The 17918-nt window shown below is 45.6% G+C and overlaps 1 protein-coding gene across 1 annotated transcript in view; it reads left to right on the forward strand.

The window, feature by feature from the left end:
• Positions 1 to 1463: 1463 nt before the first annotated feature.
• The window catches only part of arpp21 (cAMP regulated phosphoprotein 21), a 281688-nt gene continuing 265233 nt past the window's right edge, over positions 1464 to 17918 (forward strand). The window contains 2 exon segments of the mRNA XM_033020400.1: positions 1464 to 1520; positions 9180 to 10545. The gene's annotated coding sequence lies outside the window, so the exon portion shown is untranslated.

A 17918-nucleotide genomic window follows, 5' to 3' on the forward strand; every position in this document is an offset into this window, starting at 1 on the left:
GCCTTTGCTGGAGGCCGACTTCGAGAGCTCCACCACGGGAGTCTCCGGACTTAACATCATGGAGCCCGCGATCCCTTTGCCTCGACCGCGGGAGAATAAAGAGTAAGAAGATTGAACTTTATGGCCTTCCATCAGTGAGGAATGTGGTGAATCCGCTGTGGTGGATGTTTATGTTAACTTTTATGTAGTTATGTGTCGTGTTGCTTTTTTAAAAATATGGCTGTATGGTCATTCGAATTTCACTGTACCTTAATTGGTACATGTGACAATAAACTGACCTTGAAACCTTGAATATGACCTCCCAACTTCTCTACTCCATGCTCTGACTGATGAAGGCCAGTGCGCCAAAAGCCTTTTTAACCACCCAATCTACCTGTGGCTCCCACTTTTTAGCCCACTTGTGGCTGAAGCTGCTGCTCCTACATTTTCCTCAGCTGCCATCTCAGTAGCCACAGAACTAGAAGGGAAGTGAATCATCTTTGATTGAAGGGAAGTTCAATCATCTTTCATCTGTAGCGTGAGTGCCTAGTTATAACAGATTGCATCTATTCTAAAGGACATTCATTCTTCAGTTAATAAAATAAAACTCAATAATATAAAGTGAAATAAAATAATAGTCAATAAAATGAAAGTCAATAAGAGTCAATACATCTATTTCTTGCCAGAGGTGCGATTGTTTTCCGGATCGTATTTCCAGTCGCTCTACGGCCTAACATCATGGAGCTGGAGGCCTTGTTCGAGACTGACTTTGAGCCCCACCACGTGGCCATGGACTTACCATTGGAGCCTGTGATACCTTGCCTGGGATCGACGCTCCAACCGTGGCCTGCGGATTATAACATCAAGTAGCTGGCAGACTCGGGTAGAGGCTGATGTCGGGAAGCTCCAAGTCGCAGAAGGTTCGACCAGCCTCGACTCGGGAGTCTGATCGCCCAGCGAGGGGGAGCTGATTATCCCCCTGATGAGGGAGCTTGATCACCCCGATGCGGAGGGCCCGACTGCCAGCTGCGGGAGCCAAGTTCGCCCCCGACAACGGAGGCTTCGTCTGCCCCGACCGCGGGAGAACAAAGAAGGGAGGAAGGTTGAAGTTTTTTTTTGCCTTCCATCACAGTGAGGAACGTGGGGCAGTCGCTGTGGTGGGTGTTCATGTTAAACATTTATTTGTGTGTCCTGTTGCTCTTTATTGTTATGACCGCATGGCAAATCAAATTCCTCGTATGTTGCAAAACATACTCGGCTAATAAAGTACTGTCATGATTCTGATTGCTCGGTACTCGATGAAAACTCGGTGAGAGGGAGTTGACAGATCAGCCACCGACCTGGAGCATGCGCAGTCATCACCCACCCGTCATGGAGGCACTCGGAGCGGGGACGCGCACGCGCGCTGCAGCCCCGGCGCGGCCCCGATGTGCCGCCCGCCGGCGCGTGCGCATGCGCAAAAGAACACACGGTCGGGGGCGCGCGCGCTCACTTGGAGCAACGGACACGGAGCGTGACGGCAACGGCCCGGGGCCCGCGCGGTAAGCGGTGACACAGGGGGAGGGGAGGGGACACAGGAGCGGGGACACGGGGAGGGGACACAGGGGGAGGGGACACGGGGACACGGGGAGGGGACACAGGAGCGGGGACACGGGGAGGGGACACAGGGGGAGGGGACACGGGGACACGGGGAGGGGACACAGGGGGCGGGGACACGGGGGGAGGGGACACGGGGGGCGGGGACACGGGGGGAGGGGACACGGGGGGAGGGGACACGGGGGGAGGGGACACGGGGGGAGGGGACACAGGGGGAGGTGACACAGGGGGAGGGGAGCGGGGACACGGGGAGGGGACACAGGGGGAGGGGAGCGGGGACACGGGGAGGGGGACAGGTGACGAGGGGACCAGGAGACTTAGGGAACAGGAGACTTGAGGGACCGGGACCTGAGGGACCGGGACTTGGAGTCGGGGGGGGGGGGGGGGGGGGGGTGTCAGGGGCAGCACCAACACCAGCACCACGGTGGAGTGAGGGGGCGGGGGTCAAGGGCAGCACCAGCACCGGCATCAGAACCACGGGGGCGGGAGGGAAGGAGGGAGCCCAGGTCTGTACCACGGCTCAGATCTGGGTCATTGTTGTCAAAACTACTATGGTCCTGCGGGTATGGACAGTGCTAATGTGCCAGGGTCACATGTTGTTGTAGGGGTCAGCTGTTGCACAAACTTAAGAATCGAGTGGATCTCCCCTCCCTTTTCCCCCCTCTCCCATCAGGCAATAGGTATAGAAGTGTGAAAGCGCACACCTCCAGATTCAGCGACAGTTTCTTCCCAGCTGTTATCAGGCAACTGAATCATCCTACCTCAACGAGAGAGCAGTCCTGAACTATCTACCTCATTAGTGACCCCTGGACTATTCTTGTTTGTACTTTGCTGTCTTTCCCTTGCACTAAACGTTATTCCCTTATCATATATTTGTACACTGTAAATGGCTCGATTGTAATCATGTATTGTCTTTCTGCTGACTGGATATCACACAACAAAAGCTTTTCATTGTGCCTTGTTACACGTGACAATAAACTAAACTAACTAACTAACATCATTGCCACCTGGTATCTGCTCTGTCATTTTGGAAGATCTTTTACCCCCTGCCACTTCAGCTTCTCCAATGACTTCAGACCGGTGACGCTGACTTCACACATCATGAAGTCCCTGGAGAGACTGGTGCTCACTCACCTGCGACCCCTGCTAAACTCTACCTGGACCCCCTGCAGTTCGCTTACCAAACAAAGATGGAGGTTGAGGATGGCATCATCAATCTGCTCCATTCCTATGCTCACCTAGATAAGCCAGGAAGCATTGTGAGAGTCATGTTTTATGACTTCTCCAGTGCTTTTAACACCATCCGGCCTGCACTGCTAGGGAGAACATTTACAAAGATGCGCGTGGATGCTCCATTGGTGTCCTGGATCACCAACTGCCTGACTGGACGACCACAATATGTCAAGCCAGAACTGTGTCTTGGACATGATAGTGAGCAACACAAGGGCCATACAGGGGACAGTCCTCTCTCCCTTCTTGTTCATCATCTACACCTCGGACCAGATATAACTTGGACTCCTGCCACCTGCAGAAATTTTCAGATGACTCTGCAATTGTGGGCTGCATCAGTGAGGGGAAGGAAGCTGAATACAGAGGTGTAGTGAACGACTATGTTGAGTGGTGTGGGCTGAATCACCTGCAGCTCAACACCAACAAGACTAAGCAGTTAATGGTAGACTTTAGGAGGAGAGGAACACCCCTGTCCCCTGTCTCCATCAATGGTGTGGATGTGCAGTTTACCATGGAGTACAAATACCTTGGAGCGTACGTGGATAGTAAACTGGACTGGTCCAGGAAAGCTGTAGCCCTGTACAAGAAGGGACAGAGCTGGCTGAACTTTTTGAGAAGGCTCCACACCTTCAACGACTGCAGTAAGATGCTGCAGATGTTCTGCCAATCGGTGGCGGTCAGTGCCATCTTCTCTGCTGCCGTGTGCTGGGGCAGCAGGGCGAAGGCTGCGGATGCCAATCAGATTAACAAGCTCATCAGGAAGGCTGGCACCATCCTGGCGGTGGAGTTGGATTCATGGGAGGTGGTCTTGGAGGTGAGGATGATCCTCAAACTGCGGAGCATCCTGGACAATGTATCTCACCCCCTCCATGACACACTGGTCCACCTGAGGAATAGCTTCAGCAACTGACTGGTTCCACCAAGATGCAGCACAGAACGCCACAGAAGGTCCTTCCCTGTGGCTATCAAACTGTACACTCTCCCCCTTCTGTCGTGGGGTAGACTGAGACTGACTCCTCTCCCCCCCCCACCCCAATCTTTGCACATCCCAATCCTTTCCACTTGTCACTTTAATTTCATGTTTCATGTATTTTGTGTTTTCATGACTGTTGGCAGATCAATTTCCCTCCTGGGATAAATAAAGCTCTATCATATAATTTCTTGTACTAATATCAAACCCCTCAGTACTTTTGTGTAGGAAGGAACTGCAGATGCTGGTTTAAACCGAAGCATCTCTGGATGGATGGAATAGGTGATGTTTCAGGTCGAGACCCTTCAGGGGCTGTCCCACTGTGGCGACCTAATCTGCGAGTTTAGAAGGGTTTGCTCTCGACTCAAACTTGCAGCATGGTCGACACGTGGTCCTAGGAGGTCCTATGAGGTCACTGGAACTCTCCTTCATGCTCGAGGGAAGTTCCCGCATACTCGCGGCCTCAGCTAGGTCGCGGAAAGTTTTTCAGCATGTTGAAAATTTTTCTGCAATTAAAATTTGGTCGGCATGGTTCTTTATACTTGTGCAGTGGAGTGGGGTCGCTATTTAGTTACAGGCAGTCGAGGGCAGCTGACCGGGCATTTTAATTGGCTCATTGGAGTTTTCAGGACCAAGGAAAACCAACCGTGTAGGAAAAATGCCCACTAAACTTTATCAAACGTTGTCTGCCTTCTTAAGTGTCTCCCCCACTCCTCTCCCGCTCTCCCTCTCCCCCTCTCCCTCTCCCCCTCTCCCTCTCCCCCTCTCCTCTCCCCCCCTCTCCGCACTCTCTAAAGGACTTACCGTACACTGTGCAGCCATCTTTTACCTTCCTCTTCATCGCGTGTGTGAATTTCAGACAGCGCTCCCCCGCTTTCCCTGGCCCCCGCCTTTGCGATGTGTTTGTGTGTGTGGTCGTTCGATCCAACTCGCGGTTTCATCACTGACGGTCGATCCAATTCGAGATTTTTCAGGTGAGTGCCCTCGAGCTTCAAGGTCGAAGACACTCTTCTGAACTCGCGGATTAGGCCGCCGCAGTGGGACAGCCCCTTTCTTCGGATGATGTTTCCGGTCGAGACCCTTCTTCAGCATTTTGTGTCTATCTACCCTCAGTACCTTTAATTAATATCTAAAAATCTATTGATCCCTGCCTTGAATAAACTTTGGGCAGAGAATTCTGAAGATTCACTATACTCTGGTTTTCAAACCCTGGTTTTAGACAGTTTGCCAGGAGAAACATCTTTGCCATATCTGCCTGTCAAATCTTTTCATAAATTTGTCCTTCTGTATATTTTTCTTCTAAACTGAGGAGAGTATAGGCCCAACTAATTAATGGTTCCTCTACAACAAATATGCCATCCCAGGAATTGGTCCAGTGAATGTCTGCAGCATCCTGCCTCCTTTGTAAGTATATCCTTCCTTGGATTACAGTGATAGAGCTGTAGCCCTTCGGTGCACTTTGTCTATGCCGACCAAGTTAGCTTATTGGACTAGTCCAATTTTCCTGCCTTTGGCCCATATGTCCAAATGTATTTTAAAAGTTGTAATTGTATCTGAGTCAACAGCCTCTTCTGGCAGCTCAATCCAGATATGGACTCCCCACTGAGTGAAAATGTTGTTCCTGAGGACTCTTAAATCTTTGCCCTCATTTTGCCTGTCGCCTCTAATTTTAGAAACTTCTACAATGGAAACAAAGACTGAGCATTCACTACTTCTACACCTGTCAGTCTCCTAATCTCCAATGACAAAAATCCCACTCTATCCAAACTCCTCCTATATAACTAAATCTGCAAACACAAGTAACTTCTGGCGAATCGCTTCTTTATCTTTTGCAACCTCGAGTAATTCATGGCCTTTCAGCCCAGCTTGTCCAAGCCGACCAAGATGCCCTATCTAAGCTACTCCGATTTGCCTGCATTTGGTCCATATCCCTCTCAACCTTAACTAACCATGTACTTAATGACATTCTTTGTGTAAGTGGACACACAAGGAACAGCAAATGCTGTAACTTTGAGCAAAATACAAAGTGCTGGAGTTACTCTGCAGGTTAGATGCTACTTCTAAAGAAGGATCCTGACCTGAAACATTGTCTGTCCATTACCTCCAAAGGTGCTGTCGAACCCTCTACACCACTCTGTGTTTTTGCTGTTAACTTTAAATGATGTATGTACAAAGATACCCAGGTTCATTGTAACTTTAATTTCTCACCACATTAGCATTTACAACTTTTCTACCTTTTTCAACCAAACTGGATGATTTTATTCCCGTTTTATATTCTGTACCTCCTGTCTGATGAATGCAGTGAGAAGAGGGCATAGGTCAAATGATGCAGATTCTGCACCCGCCTCACAACTTAGGGTAATATCTGAAACTTTGTAGTATCAGGAAAATTGTATTAATGCTGATTTATTTTTTTCAGCTTCCTGTTTTCTCTAGACAAGCATTTCTTATTATTGGCTTTCCGGTGCTGTTTTTCTGTGAAGGTGGATGTTAGATATTTAATACATTTTTCTGGTATTTCCTTATTTTTCAATATAATTTCTTCTGTCTCATGATCTGTAAGGGACCTATGTGAACTTTATTTATTTTACTTCTGCATGGTTCAAGAAACTTTTGCCATCTGTCTCCATGTTTGTCACCGGTCTACCCCTATTGTTGGCCTGTCCTGTGGAATTCAAAAATTTGCCTGTTCCAAGGGCTTGCTACTTTTTTTGATAAAGCATTTTCTTTAACCAATATTCTATATAATTTGTTTCTCATAGCCACAGCTGGACCTTTGATTTTTTAGTATGTTAATAAGCTTTCAGAGAGGAAGTTAAAATTTTGAAGCAAAGATGGACACAAAAAGCTGGCAACTCAGAGGGTCAGAAAGCATGTCTGGAAAAAAGCAATAGGTGACGTTTCGCGTTGAGACCCTTTCGCGTTGAGACCCTAAAGAAGAGTCTCGACCCGAAATGTCACCTATTCCTTTTCTCTAGAGATATTGTCTGACCCACTGAGTTCCTTCAGTGAATGGCATGTTAGCATTAATAGCAAGAGGATTTGAGTATAGGAGCAAGGAGGTTCTACTACAGTTGTACAGGGTCTTGGTGAGACCCCACCTGGAGTATTGCGTACAGTTTTGGTCTCCAAATCTGAGGAAAGACATTCTTGCCATAGAGGGAGTACAGAGAAGGTTCACCAGACTGATTCCTGGGATGTCAGGACTTTCATATGAAGAAAGACTGGATAGACTCGGCTTGTACTCGCTAGAATTTAGAAGATTGAGGGGGGATCTTATAGAAACGTACAAAATTCTTAAGGGGTTGGACAGGCTAGATGCAGGAAGATTGTTCCCGATGTTGGGGAAGTCCAGGACAAGGGGTCACAGTTTAAGGATAAAGGGGAAATCCTTTAGGACCGAGATGAGAAAAACATTTTTTACACAGAGAGTGGTGAATCTCTGGAATTCTCTGCCGCAGAAGGTAGTTGAGGCCAGTTCATTGGCTATATTTAAGAGGGAGTTAGATGTGGCCCTTGTGGCTAAAGGGATCAGGGGGTATGGAGAGAAAGCAGGTACAGGATACTGAGTTGGATGATCAGCCATGATCATATTGAATGGCGGTGCAGGCTCGAAGGGCCGAATGGCCTACTCCTGCACCTATTTTCTATGTTTCTATGTTTCATCTTTTTGTGTCTATCTTCAGTTTAAACCTGCATCTGCAGTTCTTTCCTACACATTAAGAGAAGCAAAGACAGCATTTGAGTAAAGATTGGATCTGAACAGACACAGGAATGCAAAAGTGTTTGCATGTTCTCCCTGTGACCCTATGGGTTTCCCCCAGCGTACTCCCACGTCCCAAAGACGTGTAAATTTGTAGGTTAATTGGCCTCTGTTAATTGCCCCGAATTTGTATTTTCTTTGTAATTCAAGAAACATGCACACCCAGGAATTCAAAGCTTTTGACTCTCTCCACCATTGTCCCATCGATATAGACAGGTTTGTGGGTCCTCATCCTTCCTCTTCCACAGTCCACAATCAGTTCATTGGTCTTACTGACATTGAGAGCCAGGTTGTTGTGCTGGCATCTATTGGTCAATCGATCGATCTCTATACTCTGACTCATCACCATCTGTAATTCATCTAACAATGGCGATATAGATTCTGAAGCAGGCATGGATTCTAATTGGGAAGAAAAATAGAAGGATTCATCAGTAACACTTCAAACTCTGATCAAGAAGGCTCACCAGCGTCTCTTCTTCCTGAGGAGACTGAAGAAGGTCCATCTGTCTCCTCAGATCCTGGTGAACTTCTACCGCTGCACCATCGAGAGCATCCTTACCAACTGCATCACAGTATGGTATGGCAACTGCTCTGTCTCCGACCGGAAGGCATTGCAGAGGGTGGTGAAAATTGCCCAACGCATCACCGGTTCCTCGCTCCCCTCCATTGAGTCTGTCCAAAGCAAGCGTTGTCTGCGGAGGGCGCTCAGCATCGCCAAGGACTGCTCTCACCCCAACCATGGACTGTTTACCCTCCTACCATCCGGGAGGCGCTACAGGTCTCTCCGTTGCCGAACCAGCAGGTCCAGGAACAGCTTCTTCCCGGCGGCTGTCACTCTACTCAACAACGTACCTCGGTGACTGCCAATCACCCCCCCACCCCCCGGACACTTATTATCACTTATTATTATTTATTCAAATCATTTGCTATGTCGCTCTTCCAGGGAGATGCTAAATGCATTTCGTTGTCTCTGTACTGTACACTGTACACTGTACAATTAAAATTGAATCTGAATCTGAATTTGAATCTGAAACACCCATGTCTAGAAATTGGAAGGTATTGTCCTGTGATGCAGCATAATACTGGTCATTGAGACATTTGCCTGGAAGCTGCTGCGCTTACATTTCCACTCATTCCCAAACTATGCTTCATGTGCTACTGTTCATTTTTGTGGGTTAACAACAAAGATTGTAGAAAGCTCCAGTTTCTGCCCCACAGTGGAAACAACATGCCCAGAGCAACTGACATTGAAAAATGTCATCCACACTTAAGTGAACCATGAATGAAATGCCATGGCCATTTTGAAGATGACTACTGGTGTAATTTAGAAAGCAGAAAACATTTGGTTTAATTTGTAGGCTCCAGAATTTACAAAAAAACATATATTCCAAGCTTGACTTCTCTGAGGAGTGACACATTTAATGAAGAAAATCGTCATTGATAATGGTGTCCTTCTGTAATGTCAAATGCAGCCTCACCACTGCACTATTATTTAGTTAAATTTGGGCAAAGCAGAAGTGATGAACCCTTGGCAGTTGTAGAAAATGCTGAGACTGTTGAATGGCATGGTTTCATGGCCGTTCTTTCTGTTTTAAAGCTCAATTATTTTCTAAAAACATATGTTCTTGTATTTTTCCCCAGAGGACAGGTTCTATATGCAAAAGTGGTGCTGAAATTGTGACGTAATTGAAATAGTATAAACTGCAAATTTGGAGCAGTCCTGCATCATCTGCTACCCAACAGTAGAAATATAGTTGGGGAGCCAACTGGCCAGGTTTTGGAAATGTCCTTTGGACCAGGAGGAGCAGATGTTGTTCACAAGATACTCAAGAGTTCACGGGCTTCCTTGCTATGCACCAAAAATAAATTCCATCTCTCTGCAATGAACTATGATCAACTACAACATATATTTAAAGTAGCATGATTTTTCCAAGTGAATGTTTGTGTATATGTGATGATGATTTATCAAATGTGATGATTTTCATTTTGTATTCCTTTGCTTTAAATTGTTCTGGATGTGTGCAATTATTGCTTTATTTGTTTTACATAATTGAGGGAGCAGCTAAATTGTGCAAAATTGTAAAGCCCTTTATTAAGAAGTCAAATGTCAGTGAATAATACTTGAGTAAAAATAATGGTTTCCCCAATTCCTTGGTCCCTGGAGGCTTGCTTTTGGAAAGGATCTTATACCTTTGTGACATTCTAGAACTATCACAAATACTGTAGCTGAAGTTTTTCTCATAACAAGTGTAGCTGAAAAGAAAGGTGTTTTCAAAATACCTGTATTTTACTTTTACATATTAAGATTTATTCCAATTAAAATTGATGTAGAAATGCATAAGCACTTGCAGAAATGTGGTAGACTGTGTTTCATTGTGGCTCATTGCTGAAGAGTTCAGAAGCACTGGAGGCCCAAAGCAACAGGCATTGCTACATGGGCCTTAATCATTTTCTTTTGTCAGGTCCTTCATTGGGTCCATCAGGATTTCAAGGTAGCGAGCTGGGTTATTGGATTAAGGGCTATGGGTTAACAGGTTGGAGCCTAGGTGTGAGTGTATTGAAGTTTGAAAGTCAAGGTTGATGGGTCAATCCACTGATTGCAGGCCTCCAAATTGAATTTGCTGTCTCACCCTGGATCCCATGTATTCCAAAATTCTGCACCAGCCTACCAAGGAGGACCTAGTCTATGCCCATGCTAAAGCCCATGTAAGTAGAGTAATGCAGCACAGGAACAGGCTCTTCGGCCCACCATGCCAAATTAAACTACATATCTACTTTTACATGATCTATCTCCCTCAATCACCTGTTTACAGTTGATGTAAGATGTCTCAATTTAATGTACAGCAGAATGAGGAATACTGAGTCCTGTTATTTTTATATAAAGTCAGCTGCATAAGCTGCGCCGCCTCAGTTTTATTGTCTAATTACAATTGTAAAGTTAAATTGTCTTATGTTGCAGGGGGCATCCAAAACCATCAGTTTTCTAAACTGAACAAAACAATTCCAGGTAAATTTATGGTGATATGTTTGTAATTGAATGCAATATGTGAATGTGTGTTCTGCATGTTAAAATGCTTTTTTGTTAATTGTCATATATATAATTTCTGCATGTCATAGACTTGACAATGATTGTATGCAGCTTGAATTTGTGATTGAAATATTGTATTCAATTAATGTAATTACTATTTATTTCATCATATCTTATTTTCAATTGGAAATTTGAATTTCCTTTCAGCAATGTAAAAGCACATTTCAAGAAATAAACATGCAGTATTTTATAGAACTGAATGAAGTTGCATTTCTGTTTTTATGTGGTTTCATTTGCTGTCCTTTATGTTCCACAATGCACAATTTAAATACAATGTAATTAAATGACTTGATTGATGAAACATGGATGTTAGGTGTTATGATCACCATTTCATGGTCCAGGTTAAGTATTTGCAGTGATACAAATAAATGGTACTTTAGTAACTGAACAGTCACAATTGTAAGTATATCTGTCAGAGACATACAGCGTGGCAACAGGCTCTTTGGGCCATCTTGCCCACACCGCCAAACGTGTCCCGTCTACACTAGTCCCACCCGCCTCTGTATACCCACCACCCTTTGTGTGAAAAGGGTATACCTCAGATTCCTATTAAATCTTTCTCCCTTCACCTTAAACCTATGTCCTCTGCTTCTCAATTCACCTACTTTGGGCAAGAGACTCTGAGCGTCTACCCATTCTATTCCTCTCATGATTTATACGCTATAAAATCACCCCTCATCCTCCTGCGCATGAAGAAATAGACCCAGTCTGCTCAACCTCTAACTACAGCTCACCCCCCCCCCCCCCCCCCCCGAGTACTGGCAACATCCTTGTAAATCCTTTGCAACTTGAGAATATCTTTCCTGTAACGTGGTGCCCAGACTGAACACAATACACTAAATGTGGCCTCAACCAATGTCTTACACATCTGCAACATGACCTCCCAAAGCTATACTCAATAGTTTAACTGATGAGGCCAATGTGCCAAAAGCCCTTTTGACCACCATATATCTACGTGTGATGCCACCTTCAAGGATCTATGTATCTGCACTCCTAGATCCCTCCGCTCTACAACACTCCCCAGTGCCCTGCTAGTTACCGTGTAGGTGCTGCCCATGTTAGACTTTCCAAAGTTCACATTTCTCTATTAAATTCCATCAACCATTCCTCAGCCCACCTGGCCCGTACACTAGCACTATCCTACACACTAGGGACAATTTACGATTATACTAAAGCCAATTAACCTACAAATCTATGTCTTTGGAGTGTGGAAGGTAACCTTAGCAGCAGGAGAAACCCATGCGGTCAGGGAGAGAACCTACGAACTCGATACAGACAACACCTGTAGTCAGGATTGAACCTGGGTCTCTGCCGCTGTTAGGAAGCAACTCTACCGCTGCACCACTGTGTTGCCCCTAATGGTGGTTAAATCTGCAGTGTTTGATGATCGGTATCCCTGGCAATGGAGGAATTTGTTGGGATTCGGGTAACAGGTGATGTGTCAAATGACTGGAGGATGACAAATGTGGTCACATTGTACATTGCAGCGGAGGTAAGTCAGGTTGATGAATCTAAACTCAGTCGTCGGGAAATTATTGGAAAACATTTTGAAGGACCGGATTAATCTACTCATGACAGCTGGGATTAAACAAAGATAGTTGGCATCACTTTATTAAGAAGTGATCCCATCCAACTAATTTGATTGATTTTCTTGATGAGGACATTAATTTGACTGATGTAATTTATATGAATAATAGTATGCACCAGTCCAAAAAGTCATAACACTGATTCAGGCAATTTGGCAAATTGAATTTGAAATGAATTTGGTATGATGGTTGAGGGGTTTTTTTTGCTATTGGAAGCCTGTGACTAGCTGTCTATAAAGGATCAGTGTTGGAACCTTTCCTGTCTATTGTGTATATTCATAATCTGGATGTGAATATCAGAGGTATGCTTGGTAAATGTGTAGACTTCCAAAACTCCAACTCTGTCCTCAATATGAGTATCCAAACTCTATCCCATCTAGCCCTTACTGCTGTTAAAGACACTTTTAAAACACATTTTAAAACGTAAACATTTCTTTAGTCAGAGTGTGGTGAATCTTTAGTCAGAGTGTGGTGAACCACACATAAACCGGAGGAACAAACCTCATATTTTGCTTGGATAATAATAATAATAAATTTTATTTGTGGGCGCCTTTGAAAAGTCTCAAGGACACCTTACAGAATTTACCAAGAGTAAAAAACATATAATTGGAGTAAAATAAATAATAAAGACATCACCAATACACAAATTAAAGACAGAATTCAATCTAAAGACAAAAAAATCAAAAACACAATGTGAAGAGAGAGCAGCGGCAGCTAAACCACGCCAGCGTACACTCTCCCTTCCGATAGCGTACAACTCAACAGTATGAGCGTTGAATTCTCAAATTTTGGGTAACATCATAACATTCGCCCCTCCCTTCTTCCCCCATATACCCCCCCCCCCTCCCCTTTCTGCTCCCCCCCCGTCCCCCTCACCGGTGCCATATCAGGGCTCACATCTTTTTCTCCTCTCCCTCCCCGTCCACCTACATTTCTTCCTCTAGCTTCACAATTCGCAATTCTTCAATCTTTTTGACTCACACCTGTCTCTTTATTGCTGGCCATTTCTGACCATCTGACTATCAAATAATCATCCTTCCCTGTGATTATTTCTTCTTCTTGCGTCTGGCGTGCGCAGCCTAAAGTTGTAGGTTAACTTGTTCTATTTGATCTTGTTTGTGCACGTCGGGTTGATTGCATTAGTCGAAACTGGGTAGGCCACGTGAAGGTTGCAATCTTCCACCTCCTATGATTATGTGTGAAAGTCTTGTCCCACTGTACGAGTTCATTCAAGTGCTCTCCCGTGTTTATAAAAAATCAAACTCGTGGTAAGCACGTAGAATGAACGTAGCGGGTACGTCGGAGCTCGGGGACGTCTCTTAGCAGCTCGTAACGCTAACGGCAGGTACTCGGGAAATGTGGTAAGCTTGGGAAGACTCGAAGATTTTTCAACATCTTGAAAAACGTCCACGAGAGTCCCGAGTACCTACGAGCGGCCATTACCGTAAATCTCCGAGTTTGAATCAGGGCAAACTCGGGCGAACTCTTGAATGAACTCGTACAGTGGGACGGGGCTTTCAAGCTAGCTATCCTTCTTGGTACCATAATGGTGTGTGTTATGTGTCCTATCTGACAATGAGCTGGTCTCTGATGTCTCTGTGAAAGCAAAGCTTATCTCGGTGACCTCGCAGGTGTCTTCATGATCTACTGGTCTCTTTGAATTAGCCTCAGCATTCTTTGAAAACATCTACTTGTTTGAAGCAGGGTTTGAAATGTGGTGGTGCTAATTTAGCTGACAACTCCATTTCAGCTCACAGTCTGATTCACCCTTACATTACAGCCTATTACCTGTCAGGCTTTCTCCTGCCCCTCCACTCTTCCATCTTTCTTTCTCCCCCCATAATCAGTCTAAAGAAGGGTGCTGACCCAAAACGTCGCCGATCCATGTTCCCCAGAGCTGCTGCCTGACCCGCAGACTACTCTGTCTCTTTACTCTCACCTGCCTTGTCCTTCACTCTAACAAGAACACACATGCCCTGTAATCTTGTCATCATAGTTGAGCTTAAAATGAATCCCACTTTCCAGTCTGAAGAAGGGTTTCGGCCCGAAACGTTGCCTTTTTCCTTCTCTCCATAGATGCTGCTGCACCCGCGGAGTTTCTCCAGCTTTTTTGGTGTACCTCCCACTTTCCAGACGTTCCTTTGCCTGCAACCAACCTGCTCCAATTAAGCCATACACAAATACAATAGATAGTGCAAAGAGAAAAATAGCCAAATGCTGAATACAACTTTACAGTGTAATAATATTGAGAATTATGGGTCTGTCCCACTTAGGCAACTCTTTAGGTGACTGCCAGGGACTAATTTTAATGGAATTCACCTACGACACCTGGCGACAACCTACGACAGCAACTACGACAACCAATGGCAACGCCTACGACAACCTTCGACAGCAAAAATTGTCGCCACTGTCGCTGAAAATTTTTCAACATGTTGAAAATTTTGCGGCAGTCGCCTGTAGTCGTCCAAAAATTCGCCTGAGTGGGACAAGTCCATAACAGAGAGTGCAATTTTTTCATAAAGTGCAAAGTCAGCAGTGAGGTAGGTTCGGAGATGAGTACTGCACCCCAGGCCCATACCCCACCCCACCCCAGCCCCACCCCACCCCAGGACCCCACCCCAGGACCACACCCCACCCCAGGACCACACCTCACCCCAGGACGAAACCCCACTCCACCAGGACTGGAGGGTTTGAGTTATGAGAGTAGGGCACTGGATGTTGTCTACATGGACTTCAGTAAGGAATTTGACAAGGTCCCTTATGGTAGGCTGATCCATAAGTGGTCATAAGGTAATGATAGGAGCTTTTCAAGTCGACTCCGCCATTCAATCATGGCAGATCTATCTCTCCTTCCTAACCCCGTTCTCCTGCCTTCTCCCCTTCTCGAGGGTCTGATCTATAGGGAGCGGTTGAGTAGGCTTGGACTCTATCCCTGGGGGCGCCGGAGGATGAGGGGTTATGAAGGGTAAAATGAGGGGTGTATAAAATCATGAGAGGAATAGATTGGGTAGATGCACAGAGAATCTTGCCCTGAGTTGGGGAATTGTGGACCAGAGGTCATAGGTTTACGGTGAAGGGTAAAAGATTTAATGGGAATCTTTTTCACACAAAGGGCGGTGAGTGTATGGAACAAGCTGCCAGAGGAGGTAGGTGAGGCAGGGACTAACGCAACATTTAAGGAACAGTAAGATATCTACATGGATAGGACCAGTTTGGAGGGATATGGGCCAAACGCAGGCAGGTGGGACTAGTGCAGCTGGGACATTTTGGCCGGTGTGGGCAAATTGGGGAGAAGGGCCTGTTTCCATGTTGTATGATTGTATGACTATGACTAACGCTATCCTACACATACTAGGGACAATTTTACAATTTTACTGAAGCCAATTAACCTACAAACCTAAACGCCTTTGGAGTGAGGGAGGAAACCAGAGCACCCAGAGAAAACCCATGCAGGTCATGGAGAAACATACAAACTCCATACAGACAGCAACTGATGTCAAGACTGAACCTGGGTCTCTATCACAGTAAGGCAGCAAATCTACAGCTGCGCCACCTGTAGGTTTAAGGAAGACTGAGCCACTGAGCCAAACCGGAGACCACAAGCACCACCATGTGGTCAAGACGGGGCTGCCAGGAAGAAGCCCTAGACAGCCAGTGCCTCTACCGAGGCTAAGACAAATGGCAGGGGCAAGCCTAAATTGCCATTGCACCTAAGGACAATGAGGGATTGCGTTCACACACAGAGGCAAAGATTGAGCTGCTAGAATAACCCAGAAACCACCAGTGATGACTTTTCATGCCAAAAGCTGAGCCACGAGGATAAACCTGATACCGCCATCGCCCCCTCTCAAGGCAAGAGTAAACTGCAGCGTGTCTCCTCCAACGCCAGGACTGAGCTGCCGAGACAAGCCCCAGATCACCAGCTCCAACACACATGTACCCTGATGGGGAGGGACAGGGCTCCCATGTGGCCCTGGACGTTCTTATAACTGTAAATAAGACATACCAAGGGCATTCACCACACTACGAATGTTGCTGTGGTCACTACTGAAGCCGGCGTCATCCCCGACATCACAAGGTATATACAGGAGAATATAGATCTGCTACGGAAATGGGTGGAGAAATGGCAGATGGAGCTTAATTGGGAGCAAGTGTGAGGTATTGCACTTTGGGATGTTGAATGTAAGGAGAGACGATACAATTAATGGCAAGACTCTTACTAGCATTGATGGACAGAGGGATCTAGGGGGTACAAATGCATAACTCCTTAAACTGGTGACACGTTAATAGAGTGGTAAATGGTATGCATGCCTTCATTGGTTCAGGCACCTTTATAGGACTTTGGTTCGGCCACATTGTGTGTAATTCTGATCATTCGATCACAGGAAGATCATGGAAGTTTACCAAAAATGCTGCCTGGATTATAGGAAATTAGCTGCTAGAGGAGATTGAATAAATTTAGATTCATTATTGGAGCGTTGGACCTATTAGAAATACTTAAAGTTATGAGAGGCACAAATAGACTGTCAAAAACTTTTTCCCATAGTACAAGTATACATTACTAGAGGGCATAGCTTGAATGTGAGAAGCACAACGCTTGTGGAAATGTCATAGACAAGAGGGCATAGTTTATAGGTCAAAGGGAGAAAGTTTACAGGAGACATTCGGGACACATTTTTTACACAGAGGGTCATAAGGTCATGTGATAGGGGCAGCATTAGGCCATTCAGCCCATCAAGTCTACTCCGTCATTCAATCAGGGCTGATCTATCTCTCCCTACTAACCTCTTTCTCCTGCCTTCTCCCCATATTTCCTGACACCCGTACTAATCAAGAATCTATCAATCTCTGCCGTAAAAAAATATCCATTGACTCGGCCTCCACAGCCTTCTGTGGCAAAGAATTCCACAGATTCACCGCCCTCTGACTAAAGAAATTCCTCCTCATCTCCTTCCTAATGGAATGTCTTTTAATTCTGAGGCTCAGACCTCTGGTCCTGTACTTTCCCACTAGTGGAAACATCCTCTCCACATCCACTCTATCCAAACCTACTATTTGGTATGTTTCAATGAGGTCCCCCCCTCATTCTTCTAAACTCCAGCGAGTACAGGCCCAGTGCCGTCAAACGCTCATCATATGTTAACCCACTCATCCCTGGGAACATTCTTGTAAACCTCATCTGGACCCTCTCCAGAGCCAGCACATCCTTCACATTGGTGCCTGGAATGCTGTGCCAGGGGTAGTGGTAGAAGCAGATAAGTGGCCTTAAAGCCATGCCCTCCAGTATTTGATCTTTCCATCCTGGGACAAAGGTTCTGACTGTCTACCTTATCTATGCTTCTCATAATTTTATATAATTCTATTGGGTCTCCCATCAAACTCTGTCATTCCAGAGTAACCAATCCAAGTCTGTCCAACCACTCCCTGTAGTTAATATCCAATAATCCTGGCATCGTTCTGGTAAGCCTCCTCTGCCCCACATCCTTCCTGTAATGGTGCAGCAATGTAATACTCTAGATGCGGCCTTATTAAAGTTGTACATGACTTCCTGACTCTTATATTCAAGACCCTGACCAAGGAAGGTAAGCATATCATGTGCTGCCTTTACCACTTTATCTACTTGAGTTTCACTTCAGGGAGTTATGACCTTGGATGCCTCTATACATCTATGCGGTTAAGGGACTTGCAAGAGAATTGTACAGTTTC

This window comes from Amblyraja radiata, chromosome 4 (assembly GCF_010909765.2).
Source record: "Amblyraja radiata isolate CabotCenter1 chromosome 4, sAmbRad1.1.pri, whole genome shotgun sequence".
Taxonomy (NCBI): domain Eukaryota; kingdom Metazoa; phylum Chordata; class Chondrichthyes; order Rajiformes; family Rajidae; genus Amblyraja; species Amblyraja radiata.